The sequence below is a fragment of the Ziziphus jujuba genome, chromosome 11, assembly GCF_031755915.1.
Source record: "Ziziphus jujuba cultivar Dongzao chromosome 11, ASM3175591v1".
Lineage (NCBI taxonomy): Eukaryota > Viridiplantae > Streptophyta > Magnoliopsida > Rosales > Rhamnaceae > Ziziphus > Ziziphus jujuba.
This window is the reverse complement of record NC_083389.1, coordinates 3,057,501-3,075,661: the sequence shown is the minus strand read 5'-3', so window position 1 is coordinate 3,075,661 and position 18,161 is coordinate 3,057,501. Positions and strand designations below refer to the sequence as shown.

The 18,161-nt window shown below is 38.1% G+C and overlaps 2 pseudogenes; one reads left to right on the top strand and one right to left on the bottom strand.

The window, feature by feature from the left end:
- Positions 1–5,446: 5,446 nt before the first annotated feature.
- LOC132799918 (protein Ycf2-like) lies at positions 5,447–17,490 on the bottom strand (annotated as a pseudogene).
- A 631-nt stretch (positions 17,491–18,121) lies between these two features.
- Positions 18,122–18,161, top strand: part of LOC132799845 (large ribosomal subunit protein uL2cz/uL2cy-like) — a 1,509-nt pseudogene continuing 1,469 nt past the window's right edge.

Here is an 18,161-nt window from a genome sequence, read left to right as displayed (position 1 = left end):
TAGATCAAACTGTTGAATCCAAAAAATTGGGTACTATCATATAGCTTTATATCGGCTAAGCTCAAGAGTTAGAGATAAGCGGACTTGAACTGCTAACATCCACCATATGGTAAACCACCGCCTCTCAGGCCCCTGACTGATTCTATCATAGAGGCCAACGATAGACAATAACTCCCCCCCAAACATAGCTTACAACTTTCATCGTACTATGCTCTCCAAATAGCAACTCTTCTCAAAATCTCAAAAGGTGCTGAGTTGGAATCCCATTCTAACTAAGGATTCTTATGGTTCCGAAGGATCTAGCTATAGGAGAACCAGAAATAGAGAGCTTTCGCCCTTTTTTCGCCCGACTCATTGGTCTTAAGAATCCTAGTTTTAAGAATGAGTGATTGCCCTTCTCCGACCCTTACTGCCCAACCTGAAAGCGGATAGCTACTGCTTTCCACTTATTGAACAGGGTTCTATGGTTGGTCTGCAACCCCTGGATGCCGAAGGCATCCTTAGGGTGATCTCATAGTTCTTACAGCGTGGAGATGATAGGGTCGGTCCATGGATTTTCCTTCCTTTTGCCATATTTCGCTTAAAGGGTTTAAGGGAGATAGTGCATCAAGCTGTTCGCAAGGGCCAACTTAATCCTCTTCCCCAGGGATCCCAGATGAGGGAACCTTAGGAGAGCCACCAACTCCAACTACCGTTCATACAGTGGCATGTTTCAGTCCTCTTCCCCATTACATAGAAAAAGTAACCCACCGGTTCAGGTATAAGATACTATCATTACCACTTGGACAATTAGACATCCAACCTATAATCACAACGACCCAATTGCAAGAGCGAAGCTCTACAAACTGAGCTATATGCCCCTGAGCCAAGTGGAGCATGCATGAAGGAGTCAAATGCTTCTTCTATTCTTTTCCTTGGTGCAGCTGGGCCATCCTGGACTTGAACCAGAGACCTTGCCTGTGAAGTAAATCATCGCACCTATAGTCCAACCAATTGGCAGATAATCAATAGATTCCTTTTCGGGAGCAATTCATCCTTCCCGAACGCAGCATACAACTCTTCATTGTACTGCGCTTTCCAAGTGTGCTTGTTTCTCCCTTTTTCCTTATCATGGCAAGTCTTTGTGAAATAACTCCGATGAGAAGAAAAAAAAAGGCGTTAAGAGACCGTTCTGGCCCAACCCTAGAAATTCTAAGATCCTTTTCCAAACCTACTCCCATTTTGAGTCAAAAGATAGATAGATAGACACATCCCATTGCACTGATCCGGGGCATTCGTAGTGATTGAGGTGGTCGAAGAACAAAAAGTGAATTATTTATCAGCCAAGCGTTCTACATACGGCTATATCCAACCTCTTTGTCCATGCGAAAAAGAAAAAAAGAGGCTCGAATGGTATTGATTGTTGCTTTCTCCAAACCTTCGGGAAAACCATAAAAAAAGGCTCGAATGGTACAATCCCTCCGTCACCCTAAAATGAAAAGGACGATCTCATAGTTCTTGCTCTATGAAGATACGTTGTTAGGTGCTCCATTTTATTTTCCCTTTGAGGCCGAAACTTAGCCTATGTTCGAAAGATAGCTGTCCATATACTGATAAGGGATATATGGATTCTCAAGAAGAGAGGAGTTGTGGTGGTCCATCCTAGACTACCTGGATCCCATGAGTGAATAGAAAGTTGGATCTATGTTGGATCTCACTTGAATTATCCCATCTATCCTCCTGAGAAGAAGTTTGGTTTCAAACCCTAGTTCGAATATGAGAAGTACGCCATGCTAATGTGCCTTGGATGATCCACATCTCAAGGTTAAGCGCTAATGAGTGCATTGAACTATCCATGTGGTTCAAAGCCCTCACAGCCCAGTCATGACGACGTAATTATTAGGGGTGCACTCTACCACTGAGCAAATAGCCCATCGTGCGGGCCTCCTGGTGGGAGCCCACTATGCCAAAAGCGAAAGAAACCCTGTCTTTCTCTTTCCTTTTTTTACGCCTCAATGTTGCCACACGGGAGGGACATGGAAACCTAAAAAAGAGATCCTAGTAACTTGTTCTGATCTAGCATAATAAGCTCATGAGCTTAGTCTTACTTCACCATCGAGAAATGAAATAAGACTTCCATCTCTAAGCTTCACTCAAATGTAGCTAGCTTATTTATGGGTGTGCAGCAGTGTCAAACCAAAATACCCAACAAGCATTAGCTCTCCCTAAAAAGGAGGTGATCCAACCGCACCTTCCATTATAGCTACCTTGTTACGACTTCACTCCAGTCGCTAGCCATGCCTTTGGCATCCCCCTCCTTGCGGTTAAGGTAAGGACTTGGGGCATGGCCAGCTCCCATAGTGTGACGGGCGGTGTGTACTAGGCCCAAGAAAGAATTCACCACAGTATGGCTAACCGGTGATTACTAGCTATTCTCGCTCCATGTAAGCGAGTTGCCGCCTACAATCCAAACTAAGGATGGGTTTTTGGAGTTAGCTCACCCTCATAGGAACGGGACCCTTTGTCTCGGCCATTGTAGCATGTGTGTCACCCAGGGCATAAGGGGCATGATAACTTGACATCATCCTCACCTTCCTCTGACTTATCACCAGCAGTCTGCTCAGGGTTCCAAACTCAACCATGGCAACTAAACACGAGGGTTATGCTCGTTATGGGACTTAACCCAACACCTTATGGCATGAGCTGACTCCAACCATGCACCACCTGTGTCTGCATTCCCGAAGGTAATCTTCTATTTCAAGAGAATTCGCAGTATATCAAGCCCTGGTAAGGTTCTTCGCTTTGTATCAAATTAAACTACATGCTCCACCGCTTGTATGGGTCCCCGTCAATTCCTTTGAGTTTCATTCTTGTGAACATATTCCCCAGGTGGGATACTCGATGCATTAGCTATAGCACTACACGGGTCGATACGAACAGTGCCTAGTATCCCTCATTTACGGCTAGGACTATTGGGGTATCTAATCCCATTCGGTCCCCTAACTTTCATCTCTCGGTGTCAGTGTTGACCCAGTAGAGTGCTTTCACCGTTGGTGTTCTTTTCGATCTCTATGCATTTCATCGCTCCATCGAAAATTCCTTCTGCCCCTACCATACTCCAGCTTGGTAGTCTCTACCGCCTGTCCAGGGTTGAGCCCTGAGATTTGACGACAGACTTAAAAAGGCACATGCAGACGCTTTACGCCTAATCATTATGGATAACGCTTGCATCCTCTGTATTACCGTGACTATTGGCACAGAGTTAGCCGATGCTTATTCCCCGGACACCATCATTGTTTCTTTTCTGGGAAAAGAAGTTCACGACCCATAGGCTTTCTACCTCCACGTGGCATTGCTCTGTCAGGCTTTCACTCCTTGCATAAACTTCCCCACTGCTGCCTCCCGTAGAAGTCTAGGCTGTGTCTCAGTCCCAGTGTCGCTGATCATCCTCTCGGACCAGCTACTGATCATCGCCTTGGTAAGTTATTGCCCCACCAACTAGCTAATCATATGCAAGCCCCTCCTCAACAGATTCCTCCTTTTGCTCCTCAACCTACAGGGTATTAGCAGCCATTTCTAGTTGTTGTTCCCCTCCCAAAGATAGGTTTTATGCATTACTCATCCATCCGCCACTGGAAACACCACTTCCCGTCTGACTTGCATATGTTAAGCATGCCGCCAGTGTTCATCCTGAGCCAGGATCGAACTCTCCATGGGATTCATATGTGTGATAGCATCTACTATATCAGGAATATCAGTGAACCCGATTATTAAAATTGCTCAGGATACCCTTTTTTAGCTTCTAAAATCTATTTCTTAGTTTCCTCTTACTAACTGGAATCAAAGAATTAGTAGATTTGTTCATTCCAAAATGGCAGAAGCAAACAAAATAAAATAAGTTGTATAAATAGAACTTCTGTTTATACACTTTATTTTGCTTATTCGGACCCACCACCTAGTTACGATATCACTTTGATAGCCTCTACTCGTGTCCTACAATGGGTAGGACAAAGGGTCGCAATCCCACGAGGGTGAGCTAACTCCAAAAACTCAGACATTTTGAGTACATGCTATACATGTATCATAAATCTTTATTGAATGTGACATTGGATCTATAAACTTTTTGAACATTCTAAATTTTACATATCTCTCATTATTTGGGACCCTATTCACCTCACCTTTTTGGGCTTCTACTAAATCGAGAAATAAGTTTGATTGTCCATCTTTTTTATATAATATATAAATATAAGATAAGGCACCCCCCGGATAATTCAAATCGAAGCAATTGGATGTCCTATTCAGGCCTATATGACATGACCGATCAATAGAAATACTCTAACACTCTACCTTTGTCATATATTCCATACATCACACTGGAGAGATATCATATTCATGGAATATGATTCACTTTCAAGATGCCTTGGTGGTGAAATGGTAGACATGCGAGACTCAAAATCTCATGCTAAAGAGCGTGGAGGTTTGAGTCCTCTTTAAAGCATGATATTGAATATTGAAATGCTCAGTGAATTGGAATAAGCATGGCAGTGGATCATAAAATCTTGGTGATCTTCTCTATCCAATGAATGGGGAGTCCACTTTGAAATCGTCCGTCCTGCACCCACCCCACCCCTCAAGTATATGCTTCAATAGGAATCACACAAGGGTCGATTCATACAATAGAAACCTCTGGTAAACCCCCCCCCCCCCCGGCGCGTAACCCAGCAGATAAAGTAAATTACATAGTCCATTTTGGGGATTGGCGACTCACCCATTCAGTGACTATTGCACTGGACGTTCCTAAAATGGGTACTATCCAATCGGGTGAATTCAATAATAGACGCCTATTGGCATTCCAGCCTTCCTTCTCCTTTCAAGGCCTATTCAAAAGAGAATCCAGTACTTCTTGGTCGTAAATATCTGAATAAGATGAATTGCTTTATGGATTGCTTCGAAACAATTAGAATTAGTCGGTCAATTGGAATGTGCATTATCCATCTAGAATGTGTATTATCCATATAGAGGTCAATTGAGAAGATTCATCGACCTGAGACGAAGAGAACTATCTATCTATTTTATTTAGTTATTCAGTCAAACCAATGATTCGTTATTGTAGTAGATGGCAACAACCATTTCATTCGACATGCGTATTTTTTATTTTCCAATGTGTTTACATATTTCACTAATGGAAATTTTTTGATGTAGTGAGTAATAGCTCTGGTTGTTCGCTGTTCAAGAATTCTTGTTTAGGCAGTTCATACCATCCATCCCTAATGTTTTGATCTAAGATTTCAATTCTTCCATGTTTCAGTAGTAGTATATTGTTCCATGGAGCTGAGGTCCAAAATATGGAAGAAATGGGTGTTTCCACGACTCTACCACCTGGTCAATTCTGTTATGCTTAATCCTTATTTTGTGGCTACATATCTTTCTGGCTAAGGAATGGGAAACCGTTCTCTTGTTACATGAATCAAATTTTCATTTCATCCGAGAAAAGCCATATTTTTCTCAACAATGTCTTTGTCATTTGATCCAATACTGTTTCATTAGATAGGAAAAGCTTTGATAAATACTGATAACTCTTTGATGGAGTATTAGAACAAAATAATCCATTAGATAATGACTATTGGTTCTAAGGCATCTCTGATGATGAATCAACAATTCAAAGTACTTTTCTTGCGTATTCTTGATAAACCAGCATTTATGTATAGATGCAGGAAGATCTGTTTAGGAAGTAAGAAACCCCTTTGACATCTCTTCATCTGCAAAGAATTCTTGAAGTGAAAACACAGACAACAGGTTGATCTCTCAATAGGAAAAAAAGTGGATTTCCTGGGTCCCAAATGAATTGGCTTATTCAAAAAAAGCCTTATTCTTTGGAAGACCTACCTTATGTCTGGTACTGCATGGTTCCACTCTGCAAGAACTCCAAATCATTCTCTTGAAGCCCATCCTCTTCTTCATAAATGATTCATTTGCCTTGAAATGACCTGGCCCAATAGGGAAATCCCAATTCATTGGGCCTTTCGATACAATCTAATAGAAAGCCCCATGGGCGTCATATTCTAGGAGCCTAAACTATGTGATTGAATAAATCCTCCTCTATCCGTTGCGGGTCGAGGACTCCTTCTCCTTCCCTTTCTTTAAATTCTGATTCATATTGTTCATAGAGAAATCTCTTATCAACGATAGAACAAGATCCATTTTGCATTATATCTAAGGGATTCCTTGGCTTGGGTTGAAGGAGCAATGTCATTCGATCATTATCAAACTGGCTGCAATCTCTTTCTGTCTGTGAGGATCGCACTAGAGCACCTTCTACTTCTAATAGGCCATGAACTAGATAAGAATCATTCTCAAAGAGTCCATAACAAGTGATCCCATTTTTTTTATCGAGTCCAGGTAGAGATAAAAGGTCTTGAGCGACCGATCTGGTAGAACAACTCAAAAGATAAAGAAGTATTGTTAATTTCTTCATGCTCTTTCCAAGTTCGAAGTACCATTTGTACAAATAAGAATCCCCTTCGTTACATGATTTCTTCTTCATATAGATAGACATAGGATCTATGGAGAAACTACTTAGAAGTACATTTTGTGCAACAGCTCTTCCTATCTGATAGAAAAGGATCCCATGATCCTGAACCAATCTTACCTGGGATCACAAATCCCAAGTCTATAATTGATTTATTCTATGTAATACTAATCAATACGGCCTCATTGATAAGTGCTACAAGATCTCGTACATTCGAACCCATGGTTATGGACCCGATTCCATTAGTACGGAACATTTTCTTTTCCAACTAAATCCCCTAGTATATGAAAGAGTGAATAAGTGCTTTAATTGTTGTGGAATAAGAAGCCTTTGTATCTTAATGCATGTATTTAATTTATTCGAAGTTCTTAGAGCAGGATTCACTTTTTGGGGAATATGAGTCGAACCAATAACAAGAATATTTCTAGTGGAACATCTTTCACAATCCCTAGAGAGATAGTTCACTAATAGATCGAGGGATAAGTAATTTGACTCATTCACATCCAGATCATGAATGTTTGGAATCCATATTATCCAAGGAGACATTGTTTTTGCTAATTCGAATTGAAGGGTGATATAAAATCTATCTATTTCTGGCATTATATCCATAGTTAGTGCATTCATCATAGTTAGAAGCTCCAGCTCCATATCAAGGTCACGGTCGATGTCGTCACTATCATCAATAAGAAAACCCTTTTTATCCAGGAATTTGTTGAGAAATACTATATGAAAGGGACATAGGAGTTTGTTGCTAGGTATTTGACCAAATAGGATGATCCAATTCCTACAGAACCTATCACTAAAATACCTTTAGAGATGGATAGGGCTAAGCGGAGCGAAAAAGGTTTTCCATGAGATGGGAATGAAAACTATTAGCTGCATAGGAAGTTTGTGAATAAGTGATTGTCTGATAATGAGCAAAGAATATCCGTCTTTCTGCTAAACATGATGTACTGAACTCAAAACTCACTAGATACTTTTTACAAATGTCAACTAAGTATCATAAGTAAATTGCTCCTGGTTATTCAATCATTTGATAACCAGAGTCATTCTTTGATAAGTGATCATTATGAGTCAGACTCAATAGAATCTGATCAATCCTTTTTTTTGTTGTTAAGGTGGAGCACTAAACCACGAAGTCTCTTTCTTTACCATCAATTGAATCACTATTCGAGACCCAGGATTCTATTTTTTTTTATCATCAATCTGATGTGATTCTGCCCGCTCCCACACATCCATCCATGTCTCGGAGCATATCCATACCTCGGAGGGCAACCATACCTCGGAGGGCATCCATACCTCAGAGCACATCCACACCTCGGGGAGAATTTTTACCTTGGATAACATCAGTCCATCCATGTCTCGGACAACACTGGTGTCATCCATGTCTCGGACAACACCAGCTCCTTTGGACATCAACAACACATTTACACCTCGGACAATATTCCACCTTGGCTATCAACTATATCAGACATCTGATCTCGGACTTCGGACATCGGATGTAACTTAGCTTAGCCAGACACAACTTAGCTCCGATAGACGTCAGTTAGCTCGGCTAGACACAAGTTAGCTCAGACAGACAACAGTTAGCTCGGATAGGCCATAAGTTAGCTCGGACATCAGGCAGACATAAGTTAGCTCGGTTGAAGACATAATTCAGCCTAGATGTCAAAGTCAACTCGTTACCTAATTTGCGATTGACTTTATTTCTTGTTGGGTTTTTATTTATTTATTTTCTGGACAAATAACTTTAGGAAGGTTTTTATTTTATTGTAAATTAATTAATTCCTAATTTAATATAAAGGAATTAATTAATCAAACTTAGATTAGGAAAGGAAGTATAGTTGTGGCCAACTAGGTTTCTTTATGTGTGTGATCGGTTTTTCCTAGGGTTTTTAGGGTTTATGTTGTTTCTTTCAAAGCCTATTTAAAGGCTTATTTTTTTCAATAAGAGGACAACTTTGATTTGATTGAGAAAATACTAGTGAGATTAATTATCTCTTTGTTCTTTGAGAACACCTAAAACACCATTAGAGAATTGGTTGTTTTAGCTTGACTTATCAATAGGTTTTCCATCCCCTATTGTGGCGTCTACATTATACCAAGATTTCTAACCACAGGTTGGTTAAGGGTTGAGGTAAATTCCATTAGAACTTGAACTTAATTAAGATCCAGGCTAATATAATACGGGTTTAGGAGCAGGTCGTCCTAGGTTCGTATCATTAAAAAAAAAAAAAAAAGAAAGAAGAAACCCGAATAAAAATAAAAATAAAAATATTCGGTTGGGTTAAATTTGGTGTTGAAGTTTGTTGTTGGGAATTTCTTGTAGCTGCTGATTTGTTGGTCATCTTTTCAATATTTGGAGTTGTTGGAGATTATTATTGTTGCAAAGAAAAAAAAAATTGGATTAAAATTGCTAAAGGAATTGATACATAAAAGCTTGGATTACTGAGAACACAACTAACAATCATTCAATATTTTTGGTCTACTTGATTCTTGTTGAATTTGACTTTCCTTTGCCACAATTTTATTCTTGGACTCTTAAACTACTACCATCTGGTGCAGTTTTCAAAAATTCCAACGTTTTCCCATTATTTTGTGTTTTCTTGTCTAGAAAGCCGAAATATTAGGATTTGTTGGATTCTTTCGGTATTGCCTACTTTTTGCTACTGTTTTGTTGATAGGTTTAATTAAAACATACTTGTGATCTAATTGCTGTATTTAAGTGTGTTTAACTAGAACTTTGAGATAATTTTTAAAGTGGAAAAAGGCAAGAGAGTGCGAGCTTAAAAGAGGGTAAAAGCTGAAACAAGTGTGCAAACACGAGTGTCGGGTCCTTATTTGAGTGAAACACGCAAGGGAGTGAAATTGGTAAGGTCTTATTTTATTTTTATTGCATTATTATACTAACATGACAGAATCAAGAATGAGGAGAGGAGAGCCACCCTTGAGGATCAATAAGGAGGAGTCAGTAGCATTCCATGGCGATGCCCGAGCTACCGGGAGTGGAGATCAAGTGGACATGAGAGCTGTTTTGGAGTCAATACAGCGGGTTAGTGCTCAAGTTGAGCATATGAATCAAAGAATGGGAAGGCTAGAAGCCTCACAAGGAATGCCGAATACAAGAAATAGGCAATAATTCCATGGAGGGCGAGGCCGAGGATGAGGAGGTCGCGAGAGACCGAGAGAGGAAGTTGATGAGGAGCCATTCGGTGGAGACTTTGAAGAAGGTATGGATGAAACTTTTGCTGTTCAAGATAGAGCTGGCCGTGGAAGATATAGGAGGGAAGATACATATGATGATTTGGGAAATATCAAGATCAACATCCCACCATTCATGGGAAAAAGTGATCCCAAGGCGTATTTGGAGTGGGAAGAAAAGATGGAGATGATATTCAACTACCATAATTATTCGGAGGGTAAAAAGGTGAAGTTGGCAGCAATGGAGTTTGGCCATTATGCACTCCAATGGTGGACAAATGAGCAAAGCACCCGAAGGAGAGTTGGTGATTACTTGATTACAACATGGCGTCAAATGAAAGGAGCCATGAGAAAGCGGTTTGTGCCATCTCATTACCATAGGTTGCTGTATCAAAGGCTTCGATGTTTGTCTCAAGGAAGTAGGTCCGTGGAGGATTATTACAAAGAGATGGAGATGTTAATGATGAGGCTGAATATGAATGAGGATAGAGAGGCAACAATGGCAAGATTTCTTGGAGGGTTAAACCGTGACATTGCCAACCAGCTTGAATTATAACAATACTTGGAATTTGAGGAGATGTTGCATGTAGCAATTAAGCTTGAGAACCAATTCAAGAGGAGGGGTGTTAGCACACGGCTTGGAGGAGTTTCTAGCAATGGAAGGACAAGTTCAAGTGGCTGGGAAAACAATTCCACTTATGAAAGCAAGCTAAAGCCGAAGCTTGGTGAAGAAGCTACTAACCGGCCAAGAAGGGAACTTAAAACTGAATCTGCCCAAGCCATTAAAGGCGAGATAAAATCTGATCCTAAACCTCAAAAATCCAGAGAAATAATTTGTTTTAAGTGCCAAGGAAGAGGACACATAGCCAGCCAATGCCCAAATAGAAGAATCATGGTATTAAAGGGTGACGGTGAGCTGGAATCTGCAAGTGAAGAAAGTGAAGTTGAAACCAAGCAAGAGGAGGATTGCAATGAAGATGAAGCCGAACCTGTAGATACATCTAATGCCGAGTTGAGCTTGGTTTCAAGGAGAGTACTTGCTGTCTACAAAGATGAAGAGCAGATACAAAGAGAAAACATCTTCCACACTCGCTGTGAAATACAAGGTAAAATTTGTAGCATGATTATAGATAGTGGGAGTTGTACTAATGTAATAAGTAACCTTGTAGTTGATAAATTGGGCTTAAAAACAATAAAACATTCTGAACCATATAGATTACAATGGCTTAATGATAGTGGTGAGATGAAAGTAAACAAACAAGTCAAAGTAAATTTTAATATAGGTAGATATGAGGATGTAGTTTTATGTGATATTGTACCCATGATTGCTAGACATATACTACTAGGTCGGCCATGGCAGTTGGATAAAGATGCTACTTATTTTAGTCGAGAAAATAGTATTGTTTTCAGGTTTAAAGGGAAGAAAATCAAGCTAGAGCCATTATCTCCTAAGGAGGTTTACAAAGACCAATTAAAAACGCAACAAAGGAGAGAAGCCGAAAAGCTTAAGGAAAAAGCAAGTATGGCACCAATGACTTCACCATCCTTTCAAGAAGGTGAGATTAAGGTTGCTGATCAAGGTAAGCTTTCTAAAACCCAAATTGAGTCGAAGAACCAAGAAAAAGCTGAGAGAGGGGTGAGAAAAGAGAGCAAACCTGAGAGCACCAAAAATCTGGAAATTTTCGCCAATGAGAGCCAAACCAAGGAAAGAAAAAGAAAAGAAAGAAAAGAGAGGAAAAACCAGAATTTTTATTTGAGTTTTAGGAATATTAATAAGGCTATTGAATGTACAAAACCCTTGTTGGTCATGATTTATAAAGAAAATTATTTTAATGATCAAACTAACTTTGAAGAACTTGAATTGCCAAGTTCAATGATTTCTCTTTTGAAGGAATTTGGAGATGTCTTTCCAAATGAAAGTCCAAGTGGACTACCATCCAGTTAAGAGGGAAAAGGTGAGCTTGCTGTCCAAGGTAAGTCTTCTAATACTCAGGTTGTGTGGAGAGATTTTAATAAAACCAAGAGTGAGAAATTTGGTGCAAAAGCCGAGAGTGAGGAAGGTGAGATGGCCATGAGTGAGAAAGGAAAAGGAAAACAAGAAAGGCAAAATATAAATCTTTATCTTAGCTTTGGTGATGTTAATAAAGTGATTATGAATAAGCAATCATTGCTGACCATGAATTTGAAAGATATTTATTTAAAGATGTCTTTATCTGCATTGTTGAGAGCTTTACTTAGTGGCAATTTGAAAATTTGGAAAAGATTATTTGCTAACTTTAAATAAAGTAATTTTTGCTATAATGAGCATGAATTTTTAGTCGTTGTTGTGATAGTGTTTGATCCAAGAGATTTGCATCTAAGAAAGGAAAGGTTTCCCGAGTAAGGGAAGTCCAAGCTTATGCTGCGTCGAGATGGAAATTTGATTTGGTTTGATTTGCTGGGTGAGTATAATGTTCGTACTACATTTAATGTTGCTGACTTATCTCTTTTTGCTACAGGTGATGCTCTTGATTTGAGGATAAATCCTTTTCAAGAGGAGGGGAATGATGTGATTCTGCCTGCACCCACACATCCATCCATGTCTCGGAGGATATCCATACCTCGGAGGGCAAACATACCTCGGCTACCTCGGAGGGCATTCATACGTCGGAGCACATCCACACCTCGGGGAGCATTTTTACCTCGGACAACATCAGTCCATCCATGTCTCGGACAACACTGGTGTCATCCATGTCTCGGACAACACCAGTTCTTTTGCACATCAACAGCACATTATACCTCGGACAACATTCCACCTCGGCTATCAACTATATCGGACATCTGATCTCGGACTTCGGACATCGGATGTAACATAGCTTGGCCAGACACAACTTAGCTCGGATAGACGTCAGTTAGCTTGGCCAGACACAAGTTACCTCGGACAGACATCAGTTAGCTCGGATAGGCCATAAGTTAGCTCGGACATCAGGCAGACATAAGTTAGCTCGGTTGAAGACATAATTCAGCCTAGATGTCAAAATCAACTCGTTACCTAATTTGCGATTGACTTTATTTCTTTTTGGGTTTTTATTTATTTATTTTATGGACAAATAACTTTAGGAAGGTTTTTATTTTATTGTAAATTAATTAATTCCTAATTTAATATAAAAGAATTAATTAATCAAACTTAGATTAGGAAAGGAAGTATAGTTGCGGCCAACTACGTTTCTTTATGTGTGTGGGCAGTTTTTCCTAGGGTTTTTAGGGTTTATGTTGTTTCTTTCAAAGCCTATTTAAAAGCTTATTTTTTTCAATAAGAGGACAACTTTGATTTGATTGAGAAAATACTAGTGAGATTAATTATCTTTTTGTTCTTTGAGAACAAAACACCATTAGAGAATTGGTTGTTTTAGCTTGACTTATCAATAGGTTTTCCATCCTCTATTGTGGCGTCTACATTATACCAAGGTTTCTAACCACAGGTTGGTTAGGGGTTGAGGTCAATTCCATTAGAACTTGAACTTAATTAAGATCCGGGCTAATATAATACGGGTTTAGGAGCAGGTCATCCTAGGTTCGTATCACAATCTAACCACCGTTCACGTTTTTTCTTTTTCTTATCAATGACTAGGTCTGTTTACTTGTATGACTTAGATGTCTCATATTTCTCAAAAACGCTGATTTGATTGATGGGATTTGGTATGGTACTTATGAAATCGATGATATCGAGGAGATTGATATTCAAATATTTCTTCTTGGAACATATTGAGCCGGACCACCACCCCATAGCATGTTGCCACCAGAAGTAGAACCTCGTATTTCTTGTAGAGAATCTCCTAATTGTTGTAGAGCAACTAGACAGAGATTCTTTAACCAGAACAAATTTAGTTCAGATGTAGGATACCTATCCAAAAGTTTTCGCAACTCAATTGTGTATGATGAAATCATCAAAGATTTGACCCTTTCGAACTCTATTTGTAACTCACTATAGGCTTGAGAAACAAAGATAGGGTGTTTTCGAATGAGATATCTAGCAATAAGAAGAAGGAAAAGGATTGAATAGAGGAACTCCTGAACATTTAGCGATCTAAGATGTGTCGATATTATTTCAATGAATAATTTCTTCAGACAGAAGAATATTATGTAAACACTTGCTCGAAATCTCACTTATTAGATTCCATTATGGAAGACACAGTTTTTTCTGAAGAATTCGCCATGACACATCTAATCCACGCATAATATCATGAAAAATGGATACAAATTTTTGGCTGCTACTTAGTGTAGGCAATAGGTCTGAATATCTGAAATTTTAGATATGAATAAGACGGATTCATATCTGAAAGAGGTTGACAATAAGTTCTTTAAAAATTGACTACTTGTCCCTCTGTTAGAAGTGTTCCAAAAATATCTGCAATTGAGCAAATAGCTCTACAAATGAATGGATTGGCTCGAATTGGAAAATGGAAAGATTTGTACAAGTTATACTTTTCATTGCCATTTTGTGGAAAATCGTTAAGTATGAATATGTTAGACACCTGTAACTCAATTGCTGGAATAGTATCTCTCTCCAAAAAAACATATTTTTTTTACTGCCGCATAAAGAAATTTGTTGCAAGTGAATAAGATATTGAGGAATTGTCCATAAGTACAATCATAATTATTGATACTGGCCTTTTCCACAGAAAAAGGGAATCCTTTGTTATAATAACAGCATAAATGATGTTGATTATTCAAGAATCGAAGTCGATTTGATTTACAAAAAGAAGATATCAATGAATTTCTATGAAATGGTTTCACGGGATTTAAACAATTGTCTTGATCGTGGGATATCATTGAAAAATAGGAATCCATGTTATCAAAAGATTTCCTACGATTATTTCTAGTATGGAATGAGTCAATCATCCACTTTGGTATCTTATTGAACAAAAATGGTGATATTGTTCCTCCATTGATCAAGAATTTTGCTTTTTGGGAAGTATCATGATCATCCAATAAGAAGGGTTTCCATTTTTTCAAAAGAACGATTTAAAGACCTATTGATTCTAACAACTGATTGCATCAGACCTTTTAATTCATAGATGTGGATCTCGGACCTATGAATGGGGATGTTTCAGAAACTTATAAAGAAAAAAGAAAATGAGTTAGACAAAAAGAGAAGAAACTTGGACAAAAAAAGAAGTAACTTGGACAAAAAGAAAGGAAGTGGCTTAGACAAATCTTTTTTGTTGATGACCTCAAACCAATCAACCAAATATTGATTAATACGTAATTGATCGAACACTACTTGAAAATGAAAATGGCTCTTTTGCTCATAAATGAAATGCTCCAAATGTTCCTGTAAATTCTTGCTCCCATTGGATAATTTGTATCTATATGCATTAGGATCCCGATTCATGGATCTCTTGGTTCGAGAAATAAAAATAAGAGGATCGAACCATTTCTTCTAACTCTTTTTCAAATTTGATAAATGCTAGTTGATCGTATATTTCATTATAGTTCTATGATTCAAAGTATCATTTCCTATTTGATCCCTTTGAATTCTATATTCAAAGTTGCGATCAGATCTATTCATTGAAAGGAATCGATTCAATACATTTCTTATGTACCCATAGGTGCTATATTGGATTTGAATCAGATTTTAGATCAATCTATATTGATTGACTGCCTCCATTATGTTGTTGCTAGCAAATACCATCAATTTGGTTCTGTATCTTCCAAATCATTCCCGTAGGAAGTCCGGAGCCATTTTTTTTTTATCCTTCGATAAAAAGATTCATTTTCTTCATAAAAAACAGGAGGTAGAACCAATAAAGATTTCTTTTTCGATTCATCCTTGGAGTTGAATGCCTCATTCAAGAATTGTTTTTTATCCAATCTATAGGAATCAATAGAAAAGGCAAATCCCTTATATACAACAGATCAGGCTCGGTTATTGATAGGGTGAATGGATCTGCTATTTCTTGAACTTCTGATTCAAAATCATGGTGTAACCTGTATCCCCCCTGTTCCGATTATGGAATAGATGAAATAAATTCAAAAATGGATTTTTGTTCAAGAATGAAATCCTATTAGAACTATAAAGTTCATCCTTCATAACCATATCACATCTCGGATCTGATGAAATAGGATTAACTGAGACGATATTTTATAAATACGAAATTATCTTGAATATATTAACTATTTCTTTATTTTTTCGATCACCTGGAAATGACAAAAGAAATATCTTGTTCTTTCTTCAACAATTTCTGAACTTTAGTGGACCTCTCAGTAGGATTCAAACCAGATGAAGTTCTAACCATCTGTCAGAGAAAAAAGAATGAATGGATCTTATAGGATTCCCAAGAAATTCTTCGATTTTTCTGGAAGTAAATGGTTATTCATCTGCTTCTCATGTTCCGTGAATAGCCAAGACATTGAGGAATATATAGAAGGCATTTAAGGAATCGGTCTTATTCTATCTCTGTTCGTTCTGTTTGAAGAAAGGAAGAATCCCAGATAATCGATCTTTCTTTTAGTTGTTGAATCTCTCTTTGATTGATCAATGTGCGATATTCTAAATCCTCATTACTAATGGAATCGAAATGATCTCTGGATCGATCAGAAGATCCTTTCAATTGGATAGAATTCGTTATTTGAACAAAACTGGATCTTGTGGAATCATATTGAATATTTGACGATGCATTCCGTACCTTGCTAAAAAGTTGATCCTTTGTTTACCAACCATACATTGTCTAACCAGATCAAATTCTCTCTCGATATGATCCTCAAAAAAACTCCGATTCGTGCGGATTCTTCCCCTAACTAAAGAAGAGATCTTGGCGGAATTGCCACATATGAAATTGAGCATAATTTTGCAAAGAAATAGCCTACTTGTTTCTCGAGAAGAGATGGGAAACATGCTCAATATCATTTTATTGAATAGTTGACCCAGCTCGTTGTTGTTTGAAGAAACCCTTCGTTTCAATTGGTATTTTTTCACGAAAAGCAAACATGAGATAACAAATCCAGTCTTTCACTAAGATTTCGAATAGCTATCCCGAATTCAAGTTGAGTATGTTTCGCCTCTTCCTTAGAGAAAGACGATCAAATAATTCCCAATCATGGCCCTTATGGATCGGATCACCCATAGAATATACAAAAAGAAACTCTAGATATTTGATATCTTTCTCTTTGAATGAGATCTCAATTCCAACGATGGTTTTATTAGATATCTTACAACTAGAATCCCTCTTTTTTTCTGATCCAGTTTCTCCACCATCGTGAACCCTAGTTAGACTCAGGCATGATACACTTTTTAGTTCTTGGGAGAACCAAGTACTCTATTTCAGATCCAGGAGATAGCCCTCATAAAACTTTTTTTTCTTTTGGAAGACACAAGAGCGAAACAACCAACCCATTAATATTGGAAAACCTAAAAGATTCTTCCAATGTATCATTTCTAGGTCCAATGAAAGTCATAGGTATAAGAAGAAGCCCTGTTAAATAGAGATTTTTTTGTTTCGACCATCTTTCCATTGTTAATACGATTTATAAGGACTACTACTACAAATAGTACTACACCCTTGATCGTGAAATATCGATTTCTTGTTGAACCCTATAAATGTGAATTGCGTGAAAGTAGGATACTCCAAATTCAGGATTCCAAGAGTTTTATAAAACATACTTGATGGAAAAAAAATGTGACTGAAAGATCCCACTGAATTGAATCGGGTCCATGAATCTAAGAAGTAGTGAGAATTCTTGATCGCTCTCAATATCTCTCTTAATTCAAAAATCTAGGATTTGAATTGATGTCCTTTCATTGAGTCCTCCTAAATTGCATTGATTTACCCTAAAGATTTCATTTGAATTGACATTTGGTTATTCACCATGTATGAGGATCCTCGCTAAGCATCCATGGCTAAATGGTTAAAGAGCCCCACTTATAATTGGTGAATTCGTACGTTCAATTCCTACTGGATGCACGCCAATGGGACCCTCCAACAAAATAAGTCTATTGGAATTGGCTCTGTATCAATGGAATCTCATCATCCATACATAACGAATTGGTGTGGTATATTCATATCATAACATATGAACATAAGAACTAGCATTCTTATTGAGACTAGAACTCATAGGGAAGAAAATAGATTTATGGATGGACTCAACTATGCAATATTTACAGACAGAAGTATTCAATTATTGTTGAAAAATCAATATACTTCTAATGTTGAATTAGGATCAACTGGGATAGTAATAAAGCATTGGGTTAAACTTTTCTTTGGTGTCAAGGTAATAGCCATGAATACTCATCGACTCCCGGGAGAGTATAGAAGAATGGGACCTATTATGGGACATAAAATGCATTACAGACATATGATCATTACGCTTCAACTGGGTTATTCTATTCCACCTGTTAGAAAGAAAAGAAATTAAATCAAAATACTTAATAGCATGGCGATACATTTATACAAAACTTCTACCCCGAGCACAC